Here is a 15,925-nt window from a genome sequence, read left to right on the forward strand (position 1 = left end):
GTCCAGAACCCGGGGCCACAGTTTAAGAATACGGGGTAGGCCATTGTGGACTGAGATGAGGGAAAACATCTTCACCCAGAGAGTTGTGAATCTGTGGATTTCTCTGCCACAGAAGGCAGTGGAGGCCAAATTACTGGATGTTTACAAGAGAAAGTTAGATTTAGCTCTTTGCGCCAAAGGAATCAAGGAATGTGGGGAAAAAGCGGGAACGGGATACTCATGTTGGATGATCAGGCATCATCAAAGAGAATTACGGTACTGGCTCGAAGGGCCGAATAGCCTACTCCTGCACGTATATTTCTACGTTTCTACGTTTTTCTACGAGTCTACGTTTGGTCTCACCGATGTAAAGAAGCCCACATTAGGAACAGCAGATGCAGTTAATGTGGTTCGTGGAGGTACATGTGAACCTTTGTCTCACCTGGAGGGTCTGCCGAAAACAATACTTGAAACACTAACCACAGAGCTGTCACGGAGTTGAGCGCTCTCAGCCGTTGCCGTTTTATTTCACGATAAAGAAAACCCATCCTCCAGTTAATCCGTGGGGAGGGGGGAGGGGGGGGGGGGGGTTGCTGGGAATGGAATGGGAAGGGGATGGTTCAATGGATTATTTCATGCAGCTCAGCAAGACTATCCCCGTACATATGCATACTCATCCTAGTCAGTACTCTATACACAGAACAACCCACTGAGTCCAATACAAGAGGTGCCATTTTGCTGCAGCTGGTGACACAGTCCCGTTGTAGCCGTCACCTCCATTCCGGGTGTCCCGTAATCCGGTATCCCTCTTCACACCCGTCCTCTTGAGCCATAGTTCCCCGAAGGGCACCTCCCGCAGCCGACCTCGAGGGTGCTGAAGGTAAGACCACTCGGTTCCTCCCCACCTTGAGGTGAAATGTGTGAACTGTGGATGGAGCATTCCCTGGGGAAGGCGGAAAGGGGTGGAGATGAGAAGATGTGATTAGTGGTGGCATCCCTCAGGAGGTGACGGGAATGTCGGAGGATAATGTGTTGGAAGCGAGTCTGGTGGCGTGAAATGTGAGGATCAGGGGAACTGTCCTTGTTGCGTCTGGGTGAACAGAAAGTAAGAGCAGAACTACGGGAGACTGAGGTGAAACATCTCCATCCTTTACCGTTTTCGCAAACACCGTTCCCTGCACAACTCCTTGGTCCGATCTCCATCCCTTTCTGCAGATACCGTTTTCTCCGCAACTCCCTGGTGAACACGCTTCACACCCAAACCTCCCCCTTCCCAGTAACTTGCCCCTGAATCTGCAGGAGATGCAACACCAATCCCAATGCCCCCCCACCCACCCACCCACCCCCACCTCGATTCCGTCCAAGGACCCCGACAGTCTTTTCAGGTGCGGCAGAGGTTCCCTTGATCTACTGTATCCGTCACCCATTCCTCTCCAGAGACGCTGTCTGTCCCACTGAGTTACTCCACTTTGTTGTGCTAAACTCCCTCTCCTCTGGCATCAAGCTGAATAAGAGACTCGACCCGAAAAGTCACCCATTCCTTCTCTCCAGAAATGCAGCCTGTCCTGCTGAGTTACTCCAGCATTTATTCTTAATTGTCTACTTATATCGGGTTGTTACTTGCGAACAAGGCAACAAGGCGAATTCCTTGTATGTTTACATACATGGCTTAGAAAATTCATTCATTCAATTCATTTTGTGTCTATCTCCGGGGGTGCAACGGGCGAGTCTCAGCCGGGAGAACAGTCTTGCTGATCGCCGTCACTCTTTAGCGGGCAGATTCTTTAGCCGCTGCATTTAGATTGAAGTGTGATCGGAAGATCGGACCGAATGAATGTGGGAGAGACACAGAGCGAGATAAACAGAATATTCAGCAACAGGGCTGCTGTAATAGCAGCAGGAAAAGGGTAATTTACAATATTCATATATTTATTTATTTATTTAAAAAAACATTTTTATTAGGTTGTGTACAATAATATGATGACTAACATATTGCATTTCATGTGCAACTTATTTTAAATTAAATAGTAAAAAAGAAGAGAAAGAAAAGCAAGAAATAGAGAGAAAGACAATATTATATATAGTAGTAATATTGTTAATTCGTGAAAAAATAGGGGGGGAAAAGAACCCATAAGGCGGTATAGCCCGATAGAGGAAACAAGAAGGTGATATGAAATAAGAAAAAAAAGAATAGAGAAGAAAAAAAGAGAAAAAAAGGAGAAATTGAAAGGGATATACCTACTTCGTATCTTTACCCACCCTTAAACCGGTTCTGAGACAGTTAATTTCTAAGGTTGCGTTGTACCACATGCTTGTAATAAATCGATAAAGGGGGACCAAATCTTTAAGAATTCGACTGATTTGCCTGATAGGACGAATCTCATATCCTCAAGATGTAACATTTCCGGCATGTTTGAAGTCCACATTTTGAGCGTCGGCGTGGGTGCATTTTTGAGAATTTAAGTATAAGTTTTTTTGCCGTTATTAAGCCATAAATAAGTAGACATTTTTGAAACGCAGTCAGCTTACATCCGTCTTCCATTGATCCGAAGATAATAAGTTATGTATTGAGGTTCAATTTTATTTTAATTGACAGTTTGGTTTTCGAGTAATATAATCTATGTAAAAATTTTAATTGAATTAAGTTATGTCTTACATTAATCGAGCGTTTATAATTTAGATAATTTAAAATAATTTCACTGCGAAAACCTCTGGAACGGTGTATCCGAGCGGGACAGACAGCACAGTCATAACAACCGGATGGGGCAGAGAGTAAGAAATGAAGAAAGAAAGATGGAGAAAAATGTACGATAGAAGTGGGTACGTGAGAAAAGAAAGGAACGCCAGCAAACGGTATGAGGTGAGAGATAAAAACAACGACATTAGCACAAAGGAGCACACACGCTAAGAATGTTTCTGTCGGAGCAGAGTGGCGCAGCGGAAGCGTGCTGGGCCCATAACCCAGAGGTCGATGGATCGAAACCATCCTCTGCTATTCTATCAATGGTTACTTTTGAGAAAATACCGTCCGTTCACACGCGTGCACAACATATATTTCGTTTCATTCGGGGAAATACCTATTTCAACAAAAGGCTTGGCCTCATTGCATCATTTGAAGAATTTTATTGGAGAATCGGTGGGTGACACCACGGTCCCCGTTGTGCTCGGCCGTTGACCAATCTATATTACTGAAAGTCTGATCTTGATCGCTTTTGGCTCGCTGTGGTATGATTTCCTGAGAGAACAGCGCCACCTACGGCCGTCATTTTTGCCCACATCGCTCAGAACCCCCTTCCGCCTTCCTGGTCCGGAGGATTTTTCTTATCGATGAAAAATCTGAGATATATTAATGTTTTTGAATAATTTTCCATTCTCTCTGCTGCCCCTGCTGGAGGGAGGGGGAGGGACCACAAATCCAGGAAGTGGTGTGCCTCACTGAGTCTCTGCAAGATGGAGGAAGCCAGGGGGTCACGTCTCTCTGAGCTCTGAATAACACTGAACACATGTCTACTCAACTGTGAGTGCCATTAATGTGGTTAGAAAATGAAAATATGGTTGGTTTGAAGTAAAAAGGCACTGCCTGCAAATGGTTGTTTTGGGGGTTTAGGTTGAAGTGAAAAGGCACTGCCTGCAAATGGTTGTTTGGGTGGTTTGGATTGAAGTGAAAAGGCATTGCCTGCAAATGGTTGCTTGTGGTTTTTGGGTTGAAGTGGAAAAGCAGTACCTGCAAATGGTTGCTTGGGGGGTTTGGGTTAAAGTGAAAAGGCATTACCTGCAAATGGTTGCTTGGGGGGTTTGGGTTAAAGTGAAAAGGCATTGCCTGCAAATGGTTGTTTGGGGGGGGTTTGGGTTGAAGTGAAAAGGCACTGCCTGCAAATGGTTGTTTGCGGTGTTTGGGTTGAACTGAAAAGGCACTGCCTGCAAATGGTTGTTTGGGGGGTTTGGGTTGAAGTGAAAAGGTACTGCCTGCAAATGGTTGTTTGTCTAAACTTGACAACTTCCTGTTTTCACTATATTGATTTTAGATAAAACGCTACCACTTACGGCTGGGATTTTTGGCCATCTTACTCAGCCTGTCAGGTCTCGCGTTTGATCTAGTTTCTGTTTCTTATTGGTTTTTAGTATTAGAGTTTGCATTCTTGTTTTATTTTGGTGTATCACATCTCCTCTTGTTTCAGGTCCCATTTCCTGTCAGGTCGTTTACCCTCATGTGATTGTTGGCCACGCCCTGATGTGTTTCACCTGTGTCTCGTTATCCCCTGCTAGTCTGTATTTAAGCCTTTTGTGTTTTAGTTCCCATTGCCAGTTCGTGGTGTATGCTACTTGGTATCACCTCGTTCCAGCTCTCGAAATCTTGTGACCTTGTGATCTCGACCTTTGCCTGTATTTTCGACCACTGTTTCTTGCCTGCTCCTATATGGTACTGTTGCCTCTGTTTTGCCTACCTGTGTACTGACTTGGACCGATTAAACGCCGAAGACTGATCTGCCCTGTGTCTGAGCCTGCATTTGTGTCCTCCTCCACGTTCAGTTCTGACACAGCCCCCCTCTGCTCATCAGGTGCAGATGATTCTTCCCATCAATGAAAAACAAAAGTGTTATTAGTGTTTAAATTTTTTAGAGAATCTCTCTCCTATCAATCACGCCATGAAGGTGGGAGGGAGAGGGTTTATAAAACCCGGAAGCGTGGGCGTGGCTCAGGGAAGCATGGGGAGGCAGAGGTCACGACTCTGTCTGAGCCGAGAATCAACTGAACACACTGAATGTCTATTGAACTGTGAGTGTGGTGTTTTGTGTGGTTGTATGGTGGTTTTTATGGCGGTTTCACCCTGGTTGAAGTAGTATGAAACTGCATTTGAATGTGGTGGCCTTGCACCCTGGTTGAAATGGTATGAAACTGCCCTTGAATTTGGTAGCCTTGCACCCGTTGGAAACTGCACTTTAATTCGATGGCCTTGCACCCTGCTTGAAGTGGTAGGAAACCGAACCTGAATTTGGTGGCCTTGCACCCTGCTTGAAATGGTATGAAAATGGATTTGAAGTTGGTGCCCTTGCACTCTGTTTGAAATGGTATGAAAATGGATTTGAAGTTGGTGGCCTTGCGCTCTGTTTGAAATGGAATTTCAAGGAATAGCCGTGAGTCAACTGCCAGCCGACCAACTGTGAGTGAGCTGCCAGCACATCAGGCTTGAGGAACTGAGCTGCCACCCCAAGAAACCATTTGGCCCACAATGTCCATACTAGCCCTCTGGAAACCAGTAGTCCCTGCAGCCAACAACACCACCGCTCCTGAAAGCCCCCCCACCCCCCCTCCCACTGGCCACCAATATTGGAATTGGTGGAGAGGTGGAATATTGCGTCGGGAGACCAGCCCTCCCGTGTGAACATGGAACCCAACGGGTCCCACTTAGTCTAGTTAATTCATAATATTCTCTGCTGCATGAAGCTGCTTTCTGGTCATAAGTGATGGGCGTAGAATTAGGCCATCGGCACATCAAGTCTACTTCGCCATTCAATCACGGCTGGTCTATCTCTCACTCCAAACCCCATTCTCCTGCTTTCTCCTCATAACATCTCCCCATGGTATAGAACAAGAAATGGTGGAGCCAATGGTTCAGCTCCTGTGTTCTTCATTGGAACTTTGATACAGAGATAAACACGTTCATGTTCAGTAGCAGAGAGAGAGTGGGGGAGCGGGGAACGGGTAGAACAAGGGGGGTATCTCTGTTAATCATTGTAGGGTGGTAGTCTACGGGACAGGTGGTGGGAAATGGGATGCGCGTAGATAGGCAATATCTGGTCGACATGAAAATAGTGGGCCGAAGGGTTTTTGTTCTGGAGGAAGTCTATGACGACACTGGGTGTAAGAAGCAACTACAGATGCTGGTTTAAACCGAAGATAGACCCAAAAAGCTGCAATAACTCATTGGGGCAGGCAGTATCCCTGGAGAGAAGAAATGGGTGACGCTTCGGGTCGAGAACATTCTTCAGACTTCCCCATTCAGTCACCCATTCCATCTCTCCAGAGATGCTGCCTGTGCCGCTGAGTTACTCCAGCTTTTTGTGTCTATCTTCGGCACTCGGTGTAAACCAGACATAAGGCAGGCCACACTATTCCATCGGCGAGTGGGGAACGGAACCGTCTCCAGTGCAGTGAGTCTGTGACTCGAGCATAGTCCCGCTGCTGCTTGTGATAGCAAATACAGAATACGACTCGCAGTTCCGGCCACATGCGTTTAGTAAATGAAAGCGCCTCTTTATTAAATAATAAAGAACGAGCATGTACTTGAATAAGTAACCGGATCGCGGAAGAAGCCGAGACCACAAAAGTCAAACAGTGAGAAGTGAATGTTTGAAAGTTGCAGATTTTTGGTCAAAGAAAATCTAAGGCTATTCACATGAAATTCTGCAACGTTATGTAACTAACCCACAAACAACACTTTTCCCCACTTTCCTCTTCGACTCGCATCCACCTCTCCTTCTCCTTTTCCTTCTCCCTCCCCTTCCCACTACATATATTATGCTGCTTCATAAGGAAAAGCATTTGGCGGTTCCTCGTTAGTATAGTGGCTAGTAACCCCGCCTGTCACGCGAGGGACCGGGGTTTGATTCCCCGATGGGGAGAAAATTTTCGTGGTTCTAAACTTAACTGGAATTCAAGGCGCATTTTCCACATCTTTGTTTATAAATGGTGACAGCTTCAAATATACTTTTGCTGAATTGATAGGTTTATTGAATATTCCGAATTAACATAATACATACAGTACATGAGCTCAGAAACAGGCCCTTCGGCCCACCATATCAGTGTCTAACATAATGCCAAATGAATGTAATCTACTCTGAAGAATGGCTGCATCGTGACATCCTGGCTTGGAGAACCGTGAGACCCCTCTGACCATGATACTCTGGTGGGAAGTGACCCCCGGGGGTAAATTTGTTGATTCTGTAACTTAAAGTATTAATGTTAAAACAGTATTTTAAATTTTCCCCTTTGTCGGTTGCTTTAGGATGGTAGATGTGTAAACTCAATTAATGAACAAATCAGGGTGAGGGTAAATTTACTTACGAAAAGTTGACAGGGGTAAACGGGACGAAAAACGTTGGGAACCTCTGCTCTAATGATGAAGCATCTTAAATAAATCTAAAGTAATTCCTAAGGTCACAGCAAGTATGATAGTTGATGTCTCTAATTTCAGGTAACCCTTGCATTCCCTCTCTCCCCCCGTCTCTCCCCCACCCCAGTCGTTTTGATAGTTTCACTGTTCTTATCCCTTCGTTTTCACCTCTTCCTCAGTCAACAATGGACCATTGTGGGCTCTTTGGTCATCAGAATAATCTCTGCTTTGTCCCGTAACTTTTCATACCTCTAGTTACTCACATCCCTGAATCTCAGTTTGAAGTACGGTCTCGATCCGAAACTTCGCTTATTCATTTTGTTCGAGAGATGCTACCGGGCCCGCTGAGTTACTCCAGCATTTTGTGTCTCTCTTAAACGTAAAGTAAAGTAAAGTAGCGTTTATTGTCATTCAGACCTTGTGGTCTGAACGAAATTTTGTTGCCTTGCAGTCCTACATATAGTAAAAAATGGCAAAAACACACACAAAAAACACAAATTAACATCCACCACAGTGAGTTGAATACTCCTCACTGTGATGGAAGGCAAAAGTCTTAAGTTTTTGTCTCTTTCCTTCTTATTTTCCCTCTGCGCCGAGGCGATCCAGGCTTCGGATGTTGTGACCCCGCCGGGCGATTGTAAGTAATGTCAGTCCCGCAGCTGAATGCAAGCTCCGCGAACGGGCCGGTTCAGCTCCGCGGCCCGGGGTGGTCGAAGCCGCCGAAGCTGCGGCCCTCCAGTCCAGAGGACTCAGCTGTTGTCGCGGGAGCTCCGCAGAACAGGTCACCAACCTGCGAGCTCCCGACGATGTCGTCCACCGGGCCCGCGGCCGGTCCTCCGAGATCGGATCGCTGCTGCCGCTGCCGCTGCCCGCTCCGAGGTCTGGTGGCTGCTGCCGCAGTCGCTGCCCGCACCGGGGTCGGGTCGCCACTGCCGCTGCCCGCTCCGTGGTCGGGTCGCCACTGCCGCTGCCCGCACCGGGGTCGGGTCGCCACTGCCGCTGCCCGCTCCGGGGTCGGGTCGCCACTGCCGCTGCCAGCCCCGGGGTCGGCTCGCCACTGCCGCTGCCAGCTCCGGGGTCGGGTCGCCACTGCCGCTGCCCGCTCCGGGGTCGGGTCGCCACTGCCGCAGCTCCGAGGCCGCCAGCTCCACTATTAGGCCTCGGCGCAGGCGGAGACGGAGACTGGGGATACGACAAGAGAAGTCGCATCCCCCCGAAATAAGAGACCAAACCCATGTTTACTCCCCCCCACCCACACACATACACAATAAACCAAAAATGAACTCAAACAGGACAAAAGAACAACACAAAAAAGAAAAAAAAAAGACGGACTGCAGGCGAGCCGCAGCTGCTAAGGCAGCGCCGCCATCTCGCCATCTTCGGTGTAAACCAGCATCTGCAGTTCCATCCTACACACAATAATTGCTGTCATCTCTCTCAACACGCCGGCTTTCAAATATCTGTCTGGCACGTTCACCACGGACCCCTTCTACATCTGGTGATTCCTTCCCAGCGCGCTATCGCCAGCACCCATAAGTATGATTTACCAGCTGCCCTGTAATGCCTGCATAAATTCAACTATTTTTAACCTCTTTTGATTTCAATGTAAAGATCAGCATGCATTTGATATAATTGATTTGATTGGCCATGTACCTTCAAATGGCCTTGTAATCGTCAGTATGCAGACACTTAAGATCACTGGCACAGAAACTTCGCTGTCAGGTTTAAAGTGTCCGATGAATGGAATTCTCCCTCCGGTAGCGTGTCTCACTGCCTCGCCATCGGGCCATCACGGCCCAGGACCGGATTTCAATAAATGGCTCTTAACATCATCGCCCCTCCCTTATCAGGTGGGTGGCATTGTGAACTGCGAGGAGGGTGATATGAGGATGCAGGGCGCTTGGATAAGTTGTGTGTGTGGGCAGGCGCACAGCAGATGCAGTTTAATGTGGATAAATATGAGATTATACACTTTGACGGCGAAACAGGACGTTAGATTATTATCTAAACGGTGTCAAGTTGGGAAAAGGGGAAGTGATCTGAGGTCCTTGTTCATCAGTCACTGAAAGTTAGAATGCAGGTACAGCAGACAGTGAAGAAAGCGAATGGCCTGTTGGCTTTCACAACAAGAGCAGTTGAATATTGGAGCAAATAGGTCCTGCTGCAGTTGTACAGGGCCCCAGTGAGGCTGCGCCTCAGAGGGCGATGGAGGCTGGTTCTCTGGATGCTTTCAAGAGAGAGTTCTATAAAGCTCTTAGGGAGAAGGGGTTAAGCGATATGGAGATAAGGCAGGAATGGGGTACTGATTGGGGATGATCAGCCATGATCACATTGAATGGTGGTACTGGCTCGAAGGGACGAATGGCATATTCCTGCACCAATTGTCTATTGTCCATTGCCATATGTACATACAATGGCACGCAAAATGCTTACATGGAGTAGCGAAATAAACCTGAAAAGACAATACTCAGATAACATCATAGTTATTTGGTGTTTTGCAGAGTTTAATAGCCCGATGGGTGTTAGGAAGAAGCTGTCACGGCAGGGGACATCGGATTCCCCTGCGTTTCAGTCTTATTCGTAAATCACACCATTAACCAGGTTTGATTGATCACAATAGAGTGTTTCACAGGGATCTATGATCCGCTGTTTATAATATATATATATATGACTCGGACATAAATGTAGTCGGTTGGTTCGTACGTTTGCAGTTGACACGAAGGTTGCTGGGATCATAGATTGCGTGTAAGAGTATCAAGGTTCAAAGTGAGATATAGATCAGTTACAGAATTGAATGAATGAACAAATGAATGATACTTTATTGTCAAATGTACCTAGGGTACAGGTGCAGGGAAATACTTTGTGTTGCATACAACCTATGCAGTACGCAACTGTCTCCACGTGTTGGCGCCAACAATGTTACAAAACTACCCAACAGTCTTATCCTTTGCCTGTTGGTCACCGAAATTAGACAAAAATGCTGGAGAAACACAGCGGGTAAGGCATAATCTATGGGGAGAAGGATTAGCGACGTTTCGGGTCGAGACCCTTCTTCAGAATCTGACCAGTATCTTTGCTTCAGACTGATGTGGGGGCGGGAAAATGAAAGGAAGAGACGGAGCCAGTCTGCTTGTGGGAGAGCTGGGAAGGGGAGGGGAACGAGGGAGAAAGCAAGGACTATCTGAAATTGGAGAAGTCAATGTTCATTCCGCTGGGGTGTAAACAACCCACGCGAAATATGAGGTGCTATTCTTCCAATCACTCTGGCATTGGCGGAGGCCCACGACAGAAAGGTCGTATTCAGAATGGGAGGGGCAATTGAAGCGCTGAACCGCCGGGAGATCAGGTTGGTGGGTTGGGCGCCCTCAGCCATTGTCGTTTTATTTCACGATAAAGAAAACACATCTTGCAGTTAATTGTCTCCAATAAATGTAGCCAAAGGGTTTGAAAGGTATAAAATACTTAGATCCCCAAAAATGCAGAGTATTCCTGAACTATTCGATGGCTAGACATATGTTTGCTATTGATAATGGTTAAAGAAAGTGTCGCCCAACGTGGGGCTCGAACCCACGACCCTGAGATTAAGAGTCTCATGCTCTACCGACTGAGCTAGCCGGGCATTGCTCTGAGTATTTGAATGTCAAATGTCATGAGAATCATCGTCTCAAAACACCAAGGATCTACCTATGGTAAGAATGTTTGTCTGCGGGTGTAGAAGATAATCACAAACGCGACGTTAATTAAACTTTCATGCGGCCCAAGGGGAACATCTCACTCTTTCCCCGTTTAAATGTTATCGTCCATTCCTTTCCCATTTATGTAGCTGAGCTACATCCCGCCGTGTAACATGCACGACACCGCCCCGTTCTGAAGGGTGAGCTACATCCCGCCGTGTACCATGCACGACACCGCCCCGTTCTGAAGGGTGAGCTACACGTACAATTTATTTTCCGACGACACGTCTGTGGTATTTGAGTGGAACCGTGGTACATGCTGGAAATTCAATGTCACATGCAGGCAGTAAGACCGTGAAAGAACACCGGAGGTTAACGTTGAACCTTGATTGAGCGGCACTGACGGCTGCATCACGAGCAAAAGCGTTGGAATAAATCATACATCATACAATCATAGCAAAAGGATTTGAGTATAGGAGCAGGGAGGTTCTACTGCAGTTGTACAGGGTCTTGGTGAGACCACACCTGGAGTATTGCGCATAGTTTTGGTCTCCTAATCTGAGGAAATACATTCTTGCCATAGAGGGAGTACAGAGAAGGTTCACCAGACTGATTACAGGGATGTCAGGACTTTCATATGAAGAAAGACTGGATAGACTCGGTTTGTACTCGCTAGAATTTAGAAGATTGAGGGGGGATCTTATAGACACGTACAAAATTCTTAAGAGGTTGGACAGGCTAGATGCAGGAAGATTGTTCCCGATGTTGGGGAAGTCCAGAACAAGGGGTCACAGTTTAAGGATAAAGGGGAAATCTTTTAGGACCGAGATGAGGAAAACTTTTTTCACACAGAGAGTGGTGAATCTGTGGAATTCTCTCCCGCAGAAGGTAGTTGAGGCCAGTTCATTGGCTATATTTAAGAGGGAGTTAGATGTGGCCCTTGTGGCTAAAGGGTTCAGGGGGTATGGAGAGAAGGCAGGTACAGGATACTGAGTTGGATGATCAGCCATGATCATATTCAATGGCGGTGCAGGCTCGAAGGGCCGAATTGCCTACTCCTGCACCTATTTTCTATGTTTCTATCTTTCTATGAACGTTGATTTAAATTTTAAAGTCTTAAATACCATTGCCGAAACATAAAGGTAGATAACGTCTAGTAAAGTCCGATTAAAGATAGTTGAAAAAAGGTCTATAATGAGATAGATGAAAGGTCATGACCGCTCTACAGCTGGTGAGAGGACGGACCAGTTGCCTTAAAACAGCTCTGATATATCATCTACACATTCCTTATCGAAGTCATTCCTAACTTCGCACCTGAACGTCCGTCGCGGTGAGTTTTATTGAAGCACTACAGTGGACTCCGCACTCAATTAAACATGTCTCTAGTTGATGCAGGAGAAATGTACCCGATGTTGGGGGAGTCCAGATCCCGAGGCCACAGTTTAAGAATAAGGGGTAGGCCATTGTGGACTGAGATGAGGGAAAACATCTTCACCCAGAGAGTTGTGAATCTGTGGATTTCTCTGCCGCAGAAGTCAGTGGAGGCCAAATTACTGGATGTTTATAAGAGAAAGTTAGATTTAGCTCTTTGCGCCAAAGGAATCAAGGAATGTGGGGAAAAAGCGGGAACGGGATACTCATGTTGGATGACCAGGCATCATCAAAGAGAATGACGGTACTGGCTCGAAGGGCCGAATAGCCTGCTCCTGCACGTATTTTTCTACGTTTCTACGTTTTTCTACGAGTCTACGTTTGGTCTCACCGATGTAAAGAAGCCTACATTAGGAACAGCAGATGCAGTTAATGTGGTTCGTGGAGGTACATGTGAACCTTTGTATCAACTGGAGGGTCTGCCGAAAACAATACTTGAAACACTAACCACAGAGCTGTCACGGAGTTGAGCGCTCTCAGCCGTTGCCGTTTTATTTCACGATAAAGAAAACCCATCATCTTTTGGAAAACCCATCAAACCCCCCCCCCCCCCCCCCACGCATGATTTGTGACCTGGACGCTACTGTCAGCCCCAGGTCGGCTCGCCTGCCCCACACTCCGAAGACGTGCAGGTTTGTAGGATAAGTGCTTCGATAAATTGTACATTGTCCCTAGTGTGTCGGATGGTGCTAGTGTCCGGGATGATTGCTGGTCGGCGCGGACACGGTGGGACAAAGGACCTGCAGCGCCCAGCTCGGCTCGCCTGCCCCCGGACTGACTGAAGTGCCCAGGTCAGCTCGCTTGCCCGAGGTCCGGCTTTAGCGCCTAGGTTTCCTGCGTGCCCCGTGACTGGCAGTGGCGCCCATGTCGGCTGGCAGGTCTGGTTGTAGCGCACCGGTCGCCTACGTGACCCGGGAATGGCTGCAGTTCCCAAGTCGCCTGCGTGCTCCGGAACTGGCTGCAGTTCCCAGTTCACGAAAACGAATTGAAAACAAAAAATCGTCTGCGGGCCGGATGAATTTAAGTTGCGGGCCGGATCCGTTCCGTGGGCCGGAGGTTGCCGACCCCCTGTCCAAGCCCCACCCCCCTCCCCCCTGTTTCAAAACCGATTTCCCCCTATGCCTTGTGTCCCTGGATGGTGTCAAGAGAGGAGGAATTGAAACACGTGTTGCATCTACTACGGTTGCTGGGAATGGAATGGGAAGGGGATGGTTCAATGGATTATTTCAGCAGCTCAGCAAGACTATCCCCGTACATATGCATACTCATCCTAGTCAGTACTCTATACACAGAACAACCCTCTGAGTCCAATACAAGAGGTGCCATTTTGCTGCAGCTGGCGACCCCGGCCCGTTGTAGCGGTCACCTCCATTCCGGGTGTCCCGTAGTCCGGTATCCCTCTCCACACCCGTCCTCTTCAGCCATAGTGCCCCCGAAGGGCACCTCCCGCAGCCGACCTCGAGGGCGCTGAAGGCAAGACCACTCGGTTCCTCCCCACCTTGAGGTGGGTGGGAAGAGATGTGTGAACTGTGGATGGAGCAGTCCCTGGGGAAGGCGGAAAGGGGTGGAGATGAGAAGATTTGATTAGTGCTGGCATCCCTCAGGAGGTGACGGGAATGGCGGAGGATAATGTGTTGGAAGCGAGTCTGGTGGCGTGAAATGTGAGGATCTTGGGAACTGTCCTTGTTGCGTCTGGGCGAACAGAAAGCAGGAGCAGAACTACAGGAAACTGAGGTGTGAGGCTCTCCTCTATGAAAGAAGAGGAAAACCACCGTTCCTTGAGTAAGGAAATATCACCTATCCGAGTATGGGACACCTCCCCTCCTCCCAACCGATTTGCAGTCTGAAGAACCATCTCCGTCCTTTACCTTTTTCGCAAAGGCCGTTCCCTGCACAACTCCTTGGTCCGATCTCCATCCCTTTCTGCCGATACCGTTTTCTCCGCAACTCCCTGGTTAACACGCTTCCCACCCAAACCTCCCCCTTCCCAGAAACTTGCCCCTGAATCTGCAGGAGATTCAACACCAATCCCAATGCCCCCCCCCCCCCCCTCCACCCACCACCCACCCATCCCCACCTCGATTCCGTCCAAGGACCCCGACAGTCTTTTCAGGTGCGGCAGAGGTTCACTTGATCTACTGTATCCGTCACCCATTCCTCTCCAGAGACGCTGTCTGTCCCACTGAGTTACTCCACTTTGTTGTGCTAATCTCCCTCTCCCCTGGCATCAAGCTGAATAAGAGACTCGACCCGAAACGTTACCCATTCCTTCTCTCCAGAGATGCAGCCTGTCCTGCTGAGTTACTCCAGCTTTTATTCTTAATTGTCTACTTATATCGGGTTGTTACTTGCGAACAAGGCAACAAGGCGAATTCCTTGTATGTTTACATACATGGCTTAGAAAATACATTCATTCAATTCATTTTGTGTCTATCTCCGGGGGTGCAACGGGCGAGTCTCAGCCGGGAGAACAGTCTTGCTGATCGCCGTCACTCTTTAGCGGGCAGATTCTTTAGCCGCTGCATTTAGATTGAAGTGTGATCGGAAGATCGGACCGAATTAATGTGGGAGAGACACAGAGCGAGATAAACAGAATATTCAGCAACAGGGCTGCTGGAATAGCAGCAGGAAAAGGGAAATTTACAATATTCATATATTTATTTATTTATTTAAAAAACCACATTTTTATTAGGTAGTGTACAATAATATAAGATGAATAACATATTGCATTTCATGTGCAACTTATTTTAAGTTTAATAGTAAAAAAGAAGAGTAAGAAAAGCAAGAAATAGAGAGAAAGAGAATATTATATATAGTAGTAATATTGTTAATTCGTGAAAAAATAGGGGGGGGGGGGGAAAGAACCCATAAGGCGGTATAGCCCGATAGAGGAAACAAGAAGGTGATATGAAATAAGAAAAAAAAGAATAGAGCAGAAAAAAGGAGAAAAAAAAGAGAAATTGAAAGGGATACACCTACGTCGTATCTTTACCCACCCTTCAACCGGTTCTGAAACAGTTAATTTCTAAGGTTGCGTTGTACCACATGCTTGTAATAAATCGATAAAGGGGGACCAAATCTTTAAGAATTCGTCTAATTTGCCTGATAGGACGAATCTCATATCTTCAAGATGTAACATTTCCGACATGTTTGAAATCCACATTTTGAGCGTCGGCGTGGGTGCATTTTTGAGAATTTAAGTATAAGTTTTTTTGCCGTTATTAAGCCATAACTAAGTAGACATTTTTGAAACGCAGTCAGCTTACATCCGTCTTCCATTGATCCGAAGATAATCAGTTCTGTATTGAGGTTCAATTTGATTTTAAATTGACAGTTTGGTTTTCGAGTAATATAATCTATGTAAAATGTTTAATTGAATTAAGTTATGTCTTACATCAATCCAGCATTTATAATTTAGATAATTTAAAATAATTTCACTGCGAAAACCTCTGGAACGGTGTATCCGAGCGGGGCAGACAGCACAGTCATAACAACCGGATGGGACAGAGAGTAAGAAACGAAGAAAGAATGATGGAGAAAAATGGATGATGTGAACATGAGAAAAGAAAGCAAAGCCTGCAAACGGTGTGAGGGGAGAGATAAAAACAACGACATTAGCACAAAGGAGCCCACACGCTAAGAATGTTTCTGTCAGAGCAGAGTGGCGCAGCGGAAGCGTGCTGGGCCCATAACCCAGAGGTCGATGGTTCGAAACCATCCTCTGCTA

The 15,925-nt window shown here is 47.0% G+C and overlaps 3 non-coding genes across 3 annotated transcripts; 2 read left to right on the forward strand and 1 right to left on the reverse strand.

The window, feature by feature from the left end:
- Positions 1-2,902: 2,902 nt before the first annotated feature.
- trnam-cau lies at positions 2,903-2,974 on the forward strand. Its single transcript has one exon. It is a non-coding gene; the product is annotated as a tRNA-Met (tRNA).
- A 7,665-nt stretch (positions 2,975-10,639) lies between these two features.
- Positions 10,640-10,712, reverse strand: trnak-cuu. The gene has a single exon. It is a non-coding gene; the product is annotated as a tRNA-Lys (tRNA).
- A 5,141-nt stretch (positions 10,713-15,853) lies between these two features.
- trnam-cau lies at positions 15,854-15,925 on the forward strand. Its single transcript has one exon. It is a non-coding gene; the product is annotated as a tRNA-Met (tRNA).

The sequence above is a fragment of the Amblyraja radiata genome, chromosome 37 (genome assembly GCF_010909765.2).
Source record: "Amblyraja radiata isolate CabotCenter1 chromosome 37, sAmbRad1.1.pri, whole genome shotgun sequence".
Taxonomy (NCBI): domain Eukaryota; kingdom Metazoa; phylum Chordata; class Chondrichthyes; order Rajiformes; family Rajidae; genus Amblyraja; species Amblyraja radiata.